Source organism: Quercus suber, unplaced genomic scaffold (genome assembly GCF_002906115.3).
Source record: "Quercus suber isolate HL8 unplaced genomic scaffold, Cork oak 2.0 scaffold_543, whole genome shotgun sequence".
Classification (NCBI taxonomy): domain Eukaryota; kingdom Viridiplantae; phylum Streptophyta; class Magnoliopsida; order Fagales; family Fagaceae; genus Quercus; species Quercus suber.
The window spans coordinates 32,876-46,403 of NW_027069991.1; the positions used below are offsets into that span (position 1 = coordinate 32,876).

General features: G+C 33.5%; 1 protein-coding gene and 1 long non-coding RNA gene across 2 annotated transcripts in view; one reads left to right on the forward strand and one right to left on the reverse strand.

Annotated features, from left to right (window-relative positions):
- Positions 1-2,661: 2,661 nt before the first annotated feature.
- LOC112035927 (putative disease resistance protein RGA1) overlaps positions 2,662-13,528 on the reverse strand; it is a 46,293-nt gene continuing 35,426 nt past the window's right edge. Inside the window, exon 13 of the mRNA XM_065764183.1 lies at positions 2,662-3,054. The gene's annotated coding sequence lies outside the window, so the exon portion shown is untranslated. The remainder of the gene's footprint in view (positions 3,055-13,528) is intronic.
- The window catches only part of LOC112006258 (uncharacterized), a 57,106-nt gene continuing 53,145 nt past the window's right edge, over positions 9,568-13,528 (forward strand). Inside the window, exon 1 of the long non-coding RNA XR_010625197.1 lies at positions 9,568-9,942. This is a non-coding gene — a long non-coding RNA (uncharacterized LOC112006258). The remainder of the gene's footprint in view (positions 9,943-13,528) is intronic.

Sequence of the window (13,528 nt, forward strand, 5' to 3'; positions counted from 1 at the left end):
TGCCTTTGGTGGCGTGCTGCTCTTGCCTTCTATGATCTCGGCTTGCCGAGGACATGATCATCCTCGGCGATGTCTCTTGGGGAACTTGGGTTTCCTACTTTCATTCTCGGACGATTCTACCTCCTCAGCTAGGGCTTTTGGGCCCAATATGAAGTGGACTGGGGTCACCAAATTCCTAGGCCCCACATAAATAATTTTAATAGATGGGTACAAATTAAGTATGTGTGTGATGATTTATCTTTACTCTTATCTAATAGTTGAGTACCACAATTCGGCCCCCTCAAACAAAAAATCCTGGCTCCGACACCACTGCGTCTTAATATTTTTAATGGAGACATTAAAAGTTCAAATTCTCCCTTACTTGTTATAAACTATTGAATTTGTCAAAAAAAAAAAAAAACACTCATTAAATAAATGTATCAACCTTAAATTGCGATAAATGAAAATAATTGACAAAAGAGAGGACACTATAAACACATGCCTAAATTGTTAAAAAAAAATTTAAAATATATATAGAATTGAGTTCAAGCTATATCATATGCAAATAATTATGATCCAAATTTTAACAACTTATGGTTACAATCTATAAATTAAAGAAGCTAGTTGATTCTGTTGAAATAAAATATATAACTTTCACTTTGTTTTCTCTCATATGATAGGTTTTTAAATCCATTGAATATTTATATTATGAGGATCTATTATATTGTGTGCAAAATTGAATATCGACCTATGAATCTTAATAGTCGAAACTCGAGATAAATGATCGATCCTCATATTATAATTTTTTTGACAATTAATACATAAGGGTACTATACCAAGAGGGCCATATATATCCTGAATTTTATCATACTATTTGTCTAACTATATTTCCTATATATACATTCCTATATATATATATATAGCTTAATAATAAAGATATATAATGTCCGGGTTTTATGCGATATATGTATCTGCCAAATCCAAACTTCGTTAATTCTCTTTTCTATCATTTTCTTCTTCTCCCATCATTATTATTGCTCGTCATGTGCTTATTACTTCTACTGCAGAAGTGTATTGTTGACAAGAAGTTAAACAAGAATGGCTTCGAGGTATTTGCCAGAGAATTTAAGATCAGTGGGAGTGAGGCCCGTTAATTACACTAAGCCCCATGATAAATGATTTCTTCAATTTGTAATTTAATTGCAGTAGAGTCCATGGTACCCCTAATATCATTTTTTTTTTTTTTGGGATTTCCTTTATGATGATCAAATATCATAGTATGCATAAGATATGTGTCGAATTAGATTTACAAATCTAATCATACACATTATGAGGTGGCTGATCAAATATCATTGAAGGATGTTTGGAAGATATAGTGCAGGTGCATATCATAGATTGAAAGAACTATGAATCTTCTAGTTGTGTGAAAGCACAATGTTGTGGTACCTGCCTTTATGTTCTCTTAAACAAATAAATCATTCCTTTTGTTATAATAAAGGGAAAAGTGCGAAATGGATTATTTATATAAGCTGTGGGATTCTGTGTTATGTGTTAAGTCCATGATTATTGATAATTTATGACAACTTCCCTGCTAATTTACCTTCAACCATTACAAAAGGTACCGATTTGTGATCCTCGTTGTGGTTTTCATTAAATTTGCACTGAATTTCTAATCCAAAAGCTTTAAGTTTGTGAGTGTCTTTGTGACTAGTTTGCCATCTCATGAGTCATGAGTTTTGTTTTTCGTTTGTTTGTTTTTTTTATAATAGGTTGATTAACCATAAATTTGCACTATTTATGGTTTTCATTATTATTAATATTATTTGACTTATGATGCGTTTGCAAGAGTTGTAGCATAACACTGTCATTTTTTTTTTGGTTCCTCTCTAAACATTTAAAAATATATTAATTGATTAATTAGTAACATGAAAACAATAAAATACCAACTAAATCAACTAATAGATGATTTACAGTAAAATTAATATAATTTAAGTCTTAATACATCCACTTGGCTCAAACTCTACTAATCAAAATTACAATTACAATGAGTCAATTTCAACACAGTTATACTCAAGTAACTATGAGACTGATTGGATAAGCTGTTTCAAAAGGTACGTTTTAAAAACGAGCGTTTTTAAAACGTGCATTTTGATAACACCATTTTAAAAACCACATACAAACGTTTGGTAAAAATATAAAAATATGCGTTTTTTATTTTTAAAGCCACATTAAGCGCTTGGATAAGCTATTTTAAAGATAGCTGTTTTGGATGTAAATTCCAAAAAAAGACTTAACTATTTTGGTAAGATTATTTTATCATTTTTCCTGTAATCACTGTTTTCTTCAAACTCATCTATTCAACAAGAAAAAAACTAATCCCATCCAATCCAAATGGTTTTGTTCAACCCCATCTATCTAAATTTTTTTTTTTTTTTTTTTTTTTGAACTTCACAACCAGTAAAGAAACAGCAACCACACCAAACATCCAACCAAAATTTTATTCTAGTACCATCAGCTACCTCAAATTTAATGAAGCAAGAAAACTTTGTCCATCCTCTCTGAATATACTTCCATAAGCAAACCTCATACGGCCCATTAATAGACTTGGAACGCCACCTACCCCCCACTGAACCATACGTTTGGGATGGAGACTTGGTATACCAACAGAAAACTACAAGAATAAATAAAAAGACAGTTAACTGTCACAGTTTTGAAGCATGCTAAAAGAATACCACAGTGACAACAGCCTTGAAGACATTAGGCACTATTACCATCCCATCTAATGTGCTTCTCATACGTGTGATACAACTATTCCACTAGGGCCATGTCGTTGTTTAGATTTTAAATAACTAACTTTTAGACAAAAGTTTACAGGATCCAAACAATGGTGACCATCTCACCAATGCATAATGCCAGTATCAGATTTAAAGAAAAATTTTAAATTTAACTTTCTCTCATGATAGAAACACAAAATTTATGCCATCTATAAAGCATCCACAAGTAGAGAGGATATGACCAGCTGTAACATAAACTGACACCACCAAATCATTAAATCTGTCTATTGCTTTCAAAAACCTGCACAAGAATGTAAGGAAGGAGATTGTTAGTAGGTACATTGATGAAAAAATAGGTGCAACACAAGAATAATAGAGCAAAAGCATAGTTTTTATCACGTTGACATACAATAAAAATATTTAAAACAATTAAATAATAAATAAATAAATAAACCAAAAGCGAATCAAATTAATCATGATGATTACACAATGCATCAAATAAGATTAAAAAAAACTCAATCACGAGTCAACATAATAAGCAAGCTTTCATCATACAGAGCATGATACTAATCAATTAATGCAGGATAGGTTCAAAAAGTGATTAGCTACCAGTGTTACACAGATTATACCACAATAAAAAAAATCACATTTCAGAAACTAATAAATAGGAAGTATCAAGAACTTACAGTTCGTTCATAAGCATAAACATGACCAGCAAACACCACATCTACTTTTTACTTCACAAACCACGCCTTATACATTACTCATGGATTCACCCTCTAGAAAATGATAGTTGCAGCTGTTATACCAAGGGGAATTCATTAGAACAATCAACCAAGGTGTCTCAGTCCGGTTAACTTTTGGTAGTTCCTCTTCAAGCCATTTGTATCGAGGGGTATATTTACCTGAAAAAATGGTAATGACAAGTAGATTTATTATTTTTGCTTTTGCTGCATGAAATCCCCAATTTAATTGGGACGAAGCCTTAGTTGAGTTGAGCTGAACTACATTGAGTTTGGCAAAATGAGACACTAACACATGCCATGCTAGCTTAAACAAAACACTATGGTAGCAATCTTGTCATTTAACTTAGCCACATAAATTAGGAAGTCTTGATCATTACATCCTGTCATCCCCTGTAAAAACATTTTTTTTCTTTTGTTTCTTACAGCATTTTGGGGGCAAAACCCCATCATTGAGGATGTAGTCCTAAGTAGTCCTTAAAAACTGATATACAATGTCAGTGAAAGATACTTGTAATGTTATAAACATTGTATATGATTGTCATTATGGAAACCAAAATAAAACAAGATTCCGCATTGATATATATATATATATACACACACATATATAGTTAGTTAGTTAGAAAAGTTTGCCAACATTTGATCCCATGATCATGACGTTTTTCTTTGTGTCTATATCAATTATTCATTATGATAGGCCAACTGAAGCATTAGAGGCTATTCAAGAGAGGAAGGACAGACTTGACCTTGTTCTGCCAGACGTCCATATGCCCCTTTTTTATAGCAAAAAACCAAGATTGAAACATATGAATAATAATATGACCAAGAGGCATGAGCAATTATGCTTACAAGACAAAGCCCAACATACTTTCCCTGCCCACCACTTATAAACAACCACAAACCAGAATTTCCAGCAAATTGTTTGTTTCAATAAATAGTATTCTTGCTCTTTTCCCTTTTGTTATCAGAACTATGCCCACTACAAGCACACAGAGATAGACACATCTAACCCTCAACTCCTCAGCAACACCCATAAATAGATTCCAAAATCTTTCAAACTCAGAAGGGCACCTCGCATAGACAGGACACACAAACACTATACTGGAAGTGCATTTACAATACCCATTAAGCTTTTTATCACTAAAGAATGTTAAAGCCCATAAACACAATCCTAATTCTTGAATGAGAAACATAATAAAGAAAACTCCTATATCCATTTATTCCCAACCCACCCAAAAAAAAAAACACGGGGTTCTAATTCCAATGATATCTATGTGTCTACAAATATAAAGCAATAATTATAATCAAAACCCAAAATGGGCAGGTCTCAAAAGCAGCCAAAAACCCAAATAAATTCACAACCCATGAAGAAACAAAAACAGCAGCAGCAACAAATCCCTCAGCCAAAATAAGTTCCAAAATTTTGATTTCAAATTCAAACAATCATGTAACCCACCATCCAAAAAGCCCAAATCTATAACATAAATTCAGCAGAAGAGGAACAGAGAATTGTTACCTGGCAAGTGAGATGAAGAACGAAGACCATAAACTAAGCAGAAGTAGGAACAGAGAATAGAGAGCCCGTGGAGATTGAGAGAATAGAGTAGCAGACATACATGGAGAAGTATAGACTGACTAAGAAAATAGAGGAGGAGATATACATGGGGGAAGGGATAAAGCTGGTATTTCTTATCGTATTGGCGCTATTTTGATTTTCTAAAGAAAAAAAACAGCGGTAACCCAATCTGCGTTTCTGAAAAAGCAGAGCTTTGCAGTGTTTTGTAAACGTGAAAAATCTGGATTTTGGAAATGCAAACGTGACGATTTTGTGAAGCCAAACGGTTTACAAAATTACATTTTGTCTAAAAACGTGCGTTAAGACTTTGTGAACGGCCTATCCAAACGGGCTTTTCATCAGCAACATCTCCACTAGTCTAAAGTAGCAATAACAGCTCCACACAGCAGCAGTATCCATAATTCACACAGCAGCAATAGTATCTCCACAATAGGTAACTCTTTGTGATGATCTTAACAATTACACAATGTTTTATGACTTTCTCAATTTGTTACACTTGTTTGCTGCGTATCTTTATTTACACAATGTTAGTTGTCTTTTTTTAAATGAATGTGCATAACTGAAGAATCATCACATCTATGGGTTTCTAATTAGAAAGGTGCTATAGTCCACAGCTTGGAAGGTGTTTGTGTTTTATATATGTAATTTTTCAAGCATGGGACTTATGGGAAAGGCTGAGTATAGAATTTATTTGACAAATTTACTTGTAGCCAAAATAGTTTAAACAAAAGAGGGTCATGCGGGTTGGAAAGTTCCAACAGAGAATGCTGTGGATCATTATTTGGGTTTGGGCTAAGGCTAACACCAGATATTTGTGGTAGCTCAAATCTCAAAGCCTCAAAACCTCGTCCTTTCTTGGAGAATGCCATGGCCCAAATACGAACTCAAGCCTAAAGGAATTGTGCAAGAGAAAATAAAAATGAAGTGCACAGGTTTATGATGTTGATGTCATTGAGAACGGTGAATGATATCATGATTTCAAAGCCAAGGGCATCATTGTCACCGATTTGTTGCCTTTGATTGGGGTAGGTGAAGTGACCCACTATATGTTTTCCAAAGTCTTGTTTTATGTTGTCATTGGAGAACTTCTGCAATCTTCTATTTCTTTACACAAGTTATCTTATCTCAGGTCAGTACTACTAGCAACGATGACTAAAGAAAGAAAAGGTGCTTTAGTAGATTTCATCATGTGCATTTAGAGGAATGAAGTTTTAGTTACTTTTCTTGCATCCTGCTGCAATCATAGAATGCCACATCTAGTAAGATACCAATTCTTGAGATATTCTAGAGTGCACTACATATCAATTCGATGTGGAATGTTGTCAACAAGTATAATTCAAGTAGGGCTAAACTTGGTGATTGTTATATAAAAGTAGTGACAACGAGGACAAAGCAGATGATATGATAGAGTCCACTACCACCCAGCTCTTTTTAAATAGCCTAAGCATAAATTGAGTTTGGACCCCTCTTCTATATGTGTAACAAAATGGCAATAGCCCTACACCCAAGCACGTTGATACTTCCATTCCTATTAGTGTTAATGTCAGTTATTGTTAGCTATACAATGGCAGATGCAGCCAAAGACAGAGAAGAGTGTGCACAGCAACTAGTAGGATTGGCTACATGTCTGCCTTACGTTGGAGGTCAATGAAAAGCTCCTACACCAAGCTGTTGCACTGGTCTTAAATAAGTCCTAAAGGACAACAAGAAGTTCTTGTTCATCATCATCAGAGACTGTAATGATCCAGAATTAGGACTACAGTGAATTTGTTTGCTGCCTTCTGTTTGCCATGCCCTTACTAATGTCTCCCAGTGTCCTAGTATGCATTCAGCTATAAGAGTTGTTTTGTTCTAGCGAATTGGTTTTTTATGAAATTCAATGTAAGAAGTGAATGGTGAGTGCTATAGACCTGTTTTGGTTTTACACTTCTCTAAAAAGGAGGACAAATATCACTAGAAGTGGCTAATATTTGACACATTGATTTGATTTGTTTGCATGGTCATGGATGCAACTCTTCTACACTTGGATCCTAATTCACTAGAAGCTCAAGTTTTCTACCAATTAGGAAGGAGTTCTAATCAAAGTGATGTTAGTCCTGCTCCTAGTCCAAGTGGTAATGTAACCAACATACATGAGTCTTCTTTTTAATTTCAATTTCTTTTGATATTGTAGAAAACTACTTAAATTTGTGGGTAATTTCTCTGGCTATATGTGGAGGGAGTTCCACGAGTGCCAAAAGTGAGGGGACTAGTGGTCAGGACAAGAATGAAAGTTGTTAAGGTCCAAAGAGATGGTTTGGAATGGATATTGTTATTGGTGGAGCCCTAACATGGTGTTTCATTACTTCACACCTGTTCATATAGATACTTGGACTGTCACTTTTCAGTAACTTTGGCCTTTGACTATTGTTTTGTAATTGTTATCCTCATGTTATGTTCATTTTATTTGTTAATACTCCCTGCCTCTATTTATCCCAGAATAATAATGAAAACCTTCTAACTCACCTTTGTCTCTGCTTTTCCACAAGGGGGGTCTTTTGAAATATGCCTTCCTTATAAATTTTTTGAAAAAGAAAAAAGAAAAAAGAAAAAAGAGTCGAAGGATAAAGTATATGTATCTAGTATGAGAATAAAAAAGTAACAGATAAAATTGAACTTTAATCACTATCCTTGAAGTAAACCTGTAAGGATGTTGCAAAAACAAAAAGTAACTTTCTCAATTGTCTGCAAGAGAAATTTCTCAAATTTTTGTAGATACCATACATCTTATCCTTGATTAGATTGGGGGGAAAAAGATACTTCCATGAGAATTTTGAGAAAATTCTGAAGATACCATTTTATTTCCCTTGAGCTTTCAAGGTATTCATTTGGTTAGAATGATGTTTAACTTGTTGTGGAAAGTGGGCTATACAAGTGTACATGATAAAAGCCTGAAACACCAACTTTAAAATGATACATCAGGTTCTACTGTTACTATCAGTAGAAAACATAGCTCCAAAAAAAAAAAGGATTTGTCTTCACTGCAATATTTAGTATGTAATGACAATAACAATAATTAATAGGTGCTTGATCTCTATAAAGTATAGTTGGTGTTATAAAACATGTCAAAGAAAGAATTTCTTTTAAACTCAAACCAACCAACAATATTTAATCAACAAAGTGAGAAAACTTAGTCATTTTGTGGTTTTGGTAACATATAGTAACATTTTCCTTATAAATATCAAGCGACTTTTCCAAATAAAACCATGATGCTTGAAAATTATATTTTATTATAAAGCATGACCCTTAGTTATTTAATTTTAGATAACAAATTGTGATACATGGTATTATCCATAGACATAACCGAAAATTGTAAGCTTATATATAAAAAGGAATTGAAGCAAAGGGAATGCCTGTACAATGAGGTGATTCCTACGGCATGGTTACCAGATTCAATTCCCCAAAAAATATTACCTTGTGCCAATTTTGACTCTTTTTACACAATGGGAAAAAAAGCACATCAAATACATCCCAATTGAAAATACAAAGATGGAATTTATTCAAATGTAAGAAATTAGATGAAAGAAAATTTCACATTATTTTTTTGCTTAACATGCAAAGATATAAGTTAAAGAATGAGAATATTATGAGCAGATAAAGGTTGAAAGGAAAAGAAAAGAAAGGTGATAGTACTAGTGAGTGAGTTATTGAGTTGTTGAACAGTTGCAGCACCCAAAAGCTTTAATTAAGTCCCACTTCTTAAGAGTAGGTTTCTTTGGTTCTTCATTTGAAATTTCATCATCTGAAATGAGAAACATAAAGATTCAAATATCCAATCTGTGCCAAGACCATATTTACAAATTTATTTGGAACTCAAACTGTAGGAAATGAAATTACCTGATATTTTACAGGTTTCCTATCTCAAAATGTGTCTATAACTTCATGGTATGGTAAGCAAAATTGAGAAATTAGAGCTAAGATTAAATCATAAATCTTGTTTATGATTTTACAACATTCACCAAACAATCTTTTTATTCACGGAACTCATCATGTTAAGAAGTCTCCAAGTGCCAACAGTCTTCATTTATGAGATCCTATTAGATCAACGTTTAAGAAATAAATTTAGAGAATAAGTGAGAAAGTAACAAATTTTCTACCAATCCATGCTTATTGCCAAAAAAAATGAAGAAGAGAAAGATAAATTAAAAAAAGAAGGTAGAAAGTAATACTTTGTTAGTAAAATAATGGTAGAGATTAAATTAATTACAAATTAAAATTGTTGAGATGAAATTATTTTTGCAAAAATATTTTCATATTCATCCGTTCCGCATGGTCCACAAAATCTACCAGTCCACACTTTTGGGATGTTGAGACATGGGAGCAAGGAATGGTGGTTTTTTTTTAGAATCTTGGGTGGAATCAGAGGCAGTGGGACCAGATAAGGAGAGAGATGGGCTCAATTTGAAGCCTTTAAAGCGCCACATCTTCTTGATTCCAATAGTATATATGTCACGCTCTCTCTCTCTCTATGACAAACAAGGCGCACCCAAATGCACCTCCTACTCCCATTCCTTAGTCAATCATCCACTAGTAAAAGACAAAAACATCCCCGATGTTTTCATCGAAAAAATGTTCAAACCTGGACCTGTCTTTTGGTCTTTTTCTGAGAGTCCATAACTCACAGACTCTCACAGTCGGTGACATTGACGACGCACATTCCCCAAACGAAGGAAAAGGAAACAGAAAATAGAAAGAAAAAAAAAGAGGGAACTTATGAAGAAGAGAACAAACAACATTGCTTTAGATGACGGAAAAGGAATATAGTTGTATCATTCATATATTCACGCAATTGACAAACAACATCGGTTTCTCTTTTGGGTAACCAACAAAGGTTGGTTCTGCTAACGTTTGAAGGGCTCTCGTTCATGGGTTCTGCTTAGCTTATCTCCTGTGTCTGTATGTTCCTTTTGACCCTATTTCGTTTCTTTCCAGTTATGTAGAATTCGAATTGTATCTGGGTTTTATAGTTTTTCTGTTATTATATATAGTTTGTATCTGGGGTTTTGTTTTTTGGTGCTATGGCTGAAGGGCATGTTTGGTTGATGATTATTATTGGTTTTTAAATTTAATAGCTTTCCACTTTGGGTGTTATAAGGTACAGTCAGTTTTCCTTTTGCTTATTTGACTGTTTTTGAATTTCACATGAGGATATTTATGTGGGTAATGCTTCTTTTCCTGAATTGGGGTTGGATGAGGCTCAGAGGGTTGCATAGTTAGGATTTAGACAACACTATACTTTAAAAGTTTTTGTCTTTTGGGGCTGTCCAATATAGTCTGGACTCTGGAGTGAAGGGGGTTACTTTGATGGCACTATGAAAGTTATTCAGAAAGTTTCCTAGGTTCTTCACTGGATATGATTAAGCTATTAGCGTATATGAGAAACATTATATGAATATAACATGTAAAAGCTTTGTTAAATTTGAGAACCCTGTGTTCACCAAATTCAATAGAAATGGTTCCTTCATTATTTTCAATTTTTCTAAATTTGATATTTCAGATTTTGTTGATTTAATTGGAGTCCATATGTTCTGTATCTGTATCTGGTTCAACGCTGTGTGGAGCTTGAAATGGTCAAATCCATTTCTTACATTATTCATGTGTTGTGAAAAATTATGCATTTGAGTATTTGAGCTTCCTGTCCTATATGTAAATCACGCAAAAAGAAAGTAAAATTATTCATCTGTTAGCCTAGGCTGGATAACAGGGGAATTTCTTTGATTTGCCAAAAGACTTGCCCAACATTACTTCAACGTATCAAATTTACTAATTTGAGTTGTTAGCAAAATGAAGGGCAGGTTGTTAGCAACTTGAAGACCAAGTGAATGACTTTTATTTTGGACGTAGATTTGGAACAAGATGGCATGTCTTGTTTTTTTAAACATATGAGATGGGATGTAGCTGAATTTGAGGAGAGGAATGCTGGAAAAGAGAGGAACAGGATTCAGTCCCTTTGTTAAGATTATTTTAATTTTGTCCTCTCTTGCGATTCATTAGTCTCAAATGTTATCAAAAATATTTCTTATAGTTGGTAAAAGAGCATCATTGTCAGTATGTTCAATTGGCAAGAGTGTCCTGAAAGATATAGAGGCTTGAACATGAGCCATGAAGGGGACGACTTGTTGGCGTTCACATGCAAGTGTTGAGTTTGAGAGATTGATATAATAGTTAATCCCCAAACAAAATGGCCTAAGATTTTGAATTGAAGTTGTATCCAATGTGCATATCAAGGCGTCATTGAAAGGCTATCCAAAGTGTCAATCTTCCCATATCTCCTGCAATGCTAGTACTTAATGCAGGACTATGTGGCATTCACATACTTGAATGGTCTAGATTTATCCTATTTCTGCATCATGCTTAGCATCATGTATGTTAGGAAGACAATTCCCCAGAAGAAAGGCCAAAACGTTTATACCCACCCCCTCCCCCCCAAAAAAGAAAAAAGAAAAAGTTGAACTGCAACGATATGAAGGGCTCTTCACCAATTCCAATGTAGCCCTCACTCTAGCACTGCTACCCTTAAAGGGTAGGGGTGGTTAGTGACTCCTTGGGTCTGCAAGCATGTATACTTTCATTACCCCTTGAGTCTGCTATCCCTGTATGTTGGCATGTTTTTGATTATGGTATCCCGTGTTACCTTCAACTTGGCTTAGCAACAACCATGTTTGGAAATATTTAGGGCATTTAAGAATTTTGCTGGGTGTGGTAAAATTCTCATAAACTCATTGCATGGATGACAAAGTATAATCATTAGTAAACCTAGTTCTGATTTGTTGGAAATAAAGGAGAGATATTACTTAAGTTTTCTTGAAATTCGCACAAAATGAAATTACCAATAAACCATTATTAATGAAATAAACTTTAGAGATAAATTCTCTTTTTATTGCTTATACTAGTGAGATTTCCAATAAGAAAGAAGTCTAACAAATAGCAACATTATTCGCTTGCTTAAAAAAGTACCTTTTTTATTTTTAAATTTCCTTTAGGCAGCTGGACATGTAAATGTTATAGACATATTATGGATCCGGTAAAACATTGAATTATATAAATGGAAATATCATAGTTTGTTTAATTGTTAAATTTGTTTAAAGACATTAACTTCAGCCAATTAAGGTAATGGTTAAAAGCAATGAATTAAGATTGAACAATAGAAATGCATCAAAGCTCAGTAAGCAGCTAAGCCTGTCGACTTATATGGGAAAGTCAAATGACAATTAATTTATGAATATATTATTTCTATAGTTGATGTGAATGATCATTTATTTTAAATTAGAATAAAATTAATAAATTTTTTATTTAAAAAAAAATAAAACTCCAACATGATTACTCTGCTAAATTGCTATTTATGCTTGTTCTCTCAAGCTTCAGTTCATATTTTGCAGGTTCCCATTTGTTAAAAAAGTATCATGATGGGAAATAGTATTGAAGATGATGATGATGATTCGTTCTCTAAGCCCCTTGGAAGATAGTCCGTCATTTATTATGGCATGGGTCACATGCTCAATGATATCACTGCTGCCTGTTGGTTCACTTACCTCTTATTGTTCTTGACAGATATTGGACTTTCTCCAAGGTATATATCTTATTACCTGGCCAGCAGTTTATAAAATCACATTACAGTTGTTATAGATGTTTTCTGTTGAAATTTTCTTCACATTATGTTGAAAAAGAACGATACATGGAAGGAAAGTGATGTTTATCCTGGGTAATGTTGAATTTTGTAATAAGGGATTTATCAGGTTCAAGTTTTATATGTTATTCGGGAAAAGTAAATCTGGTGATATTTAACTAGACTTAAACTCTTATTCTTTGCAGCATGATGTGATTTTAGTTTTGGAATATGGTGAAGTCAGCAAACAATTTATATCAAGCACACACTAACAACACTACCAAGAACTCCTTGATTTCCTTTCGCTTTCATTAAAATTGTTCTTGAATAAAGTTTTTTGTGTTGCTGCATTGAGTTCTGTTTAACTGGTATAAATGAATCGTTCAGCTCCTATAATTTTTTTTTTTTGACATTGTTGTATCATTTCGTTGGGATGCTGCTGCAGTTATGCGTTCAGGTCAAATAGCTGATGGATTTACAACCATATTTGCTGGTGAACTGGTATTTCCTTTTTCTTTTTGAAATGCTAAAACATATGTAACTAGTTACTGTACAATTAAACAAGAGTTCAATATTATATGTCTATCTGGTCCTTTGTTTTTTTTTTTTTTGGAATGCTTTTTAAGATCCATCATTGTTTTTTCCGTTTATTGATTTTCCTCTGTTTTATTTAATTCAATGGAACTTTCAAAATAGTGCTCAAGTTTGAGTCTAGTGACAAGTTAACATGTGTTTCTTGTACTTCTTACACGTGTTTGTTTGATTCATTTTGCATTGCTTGCTTCTAGTACAAGACTAAAATGTAGAAAAA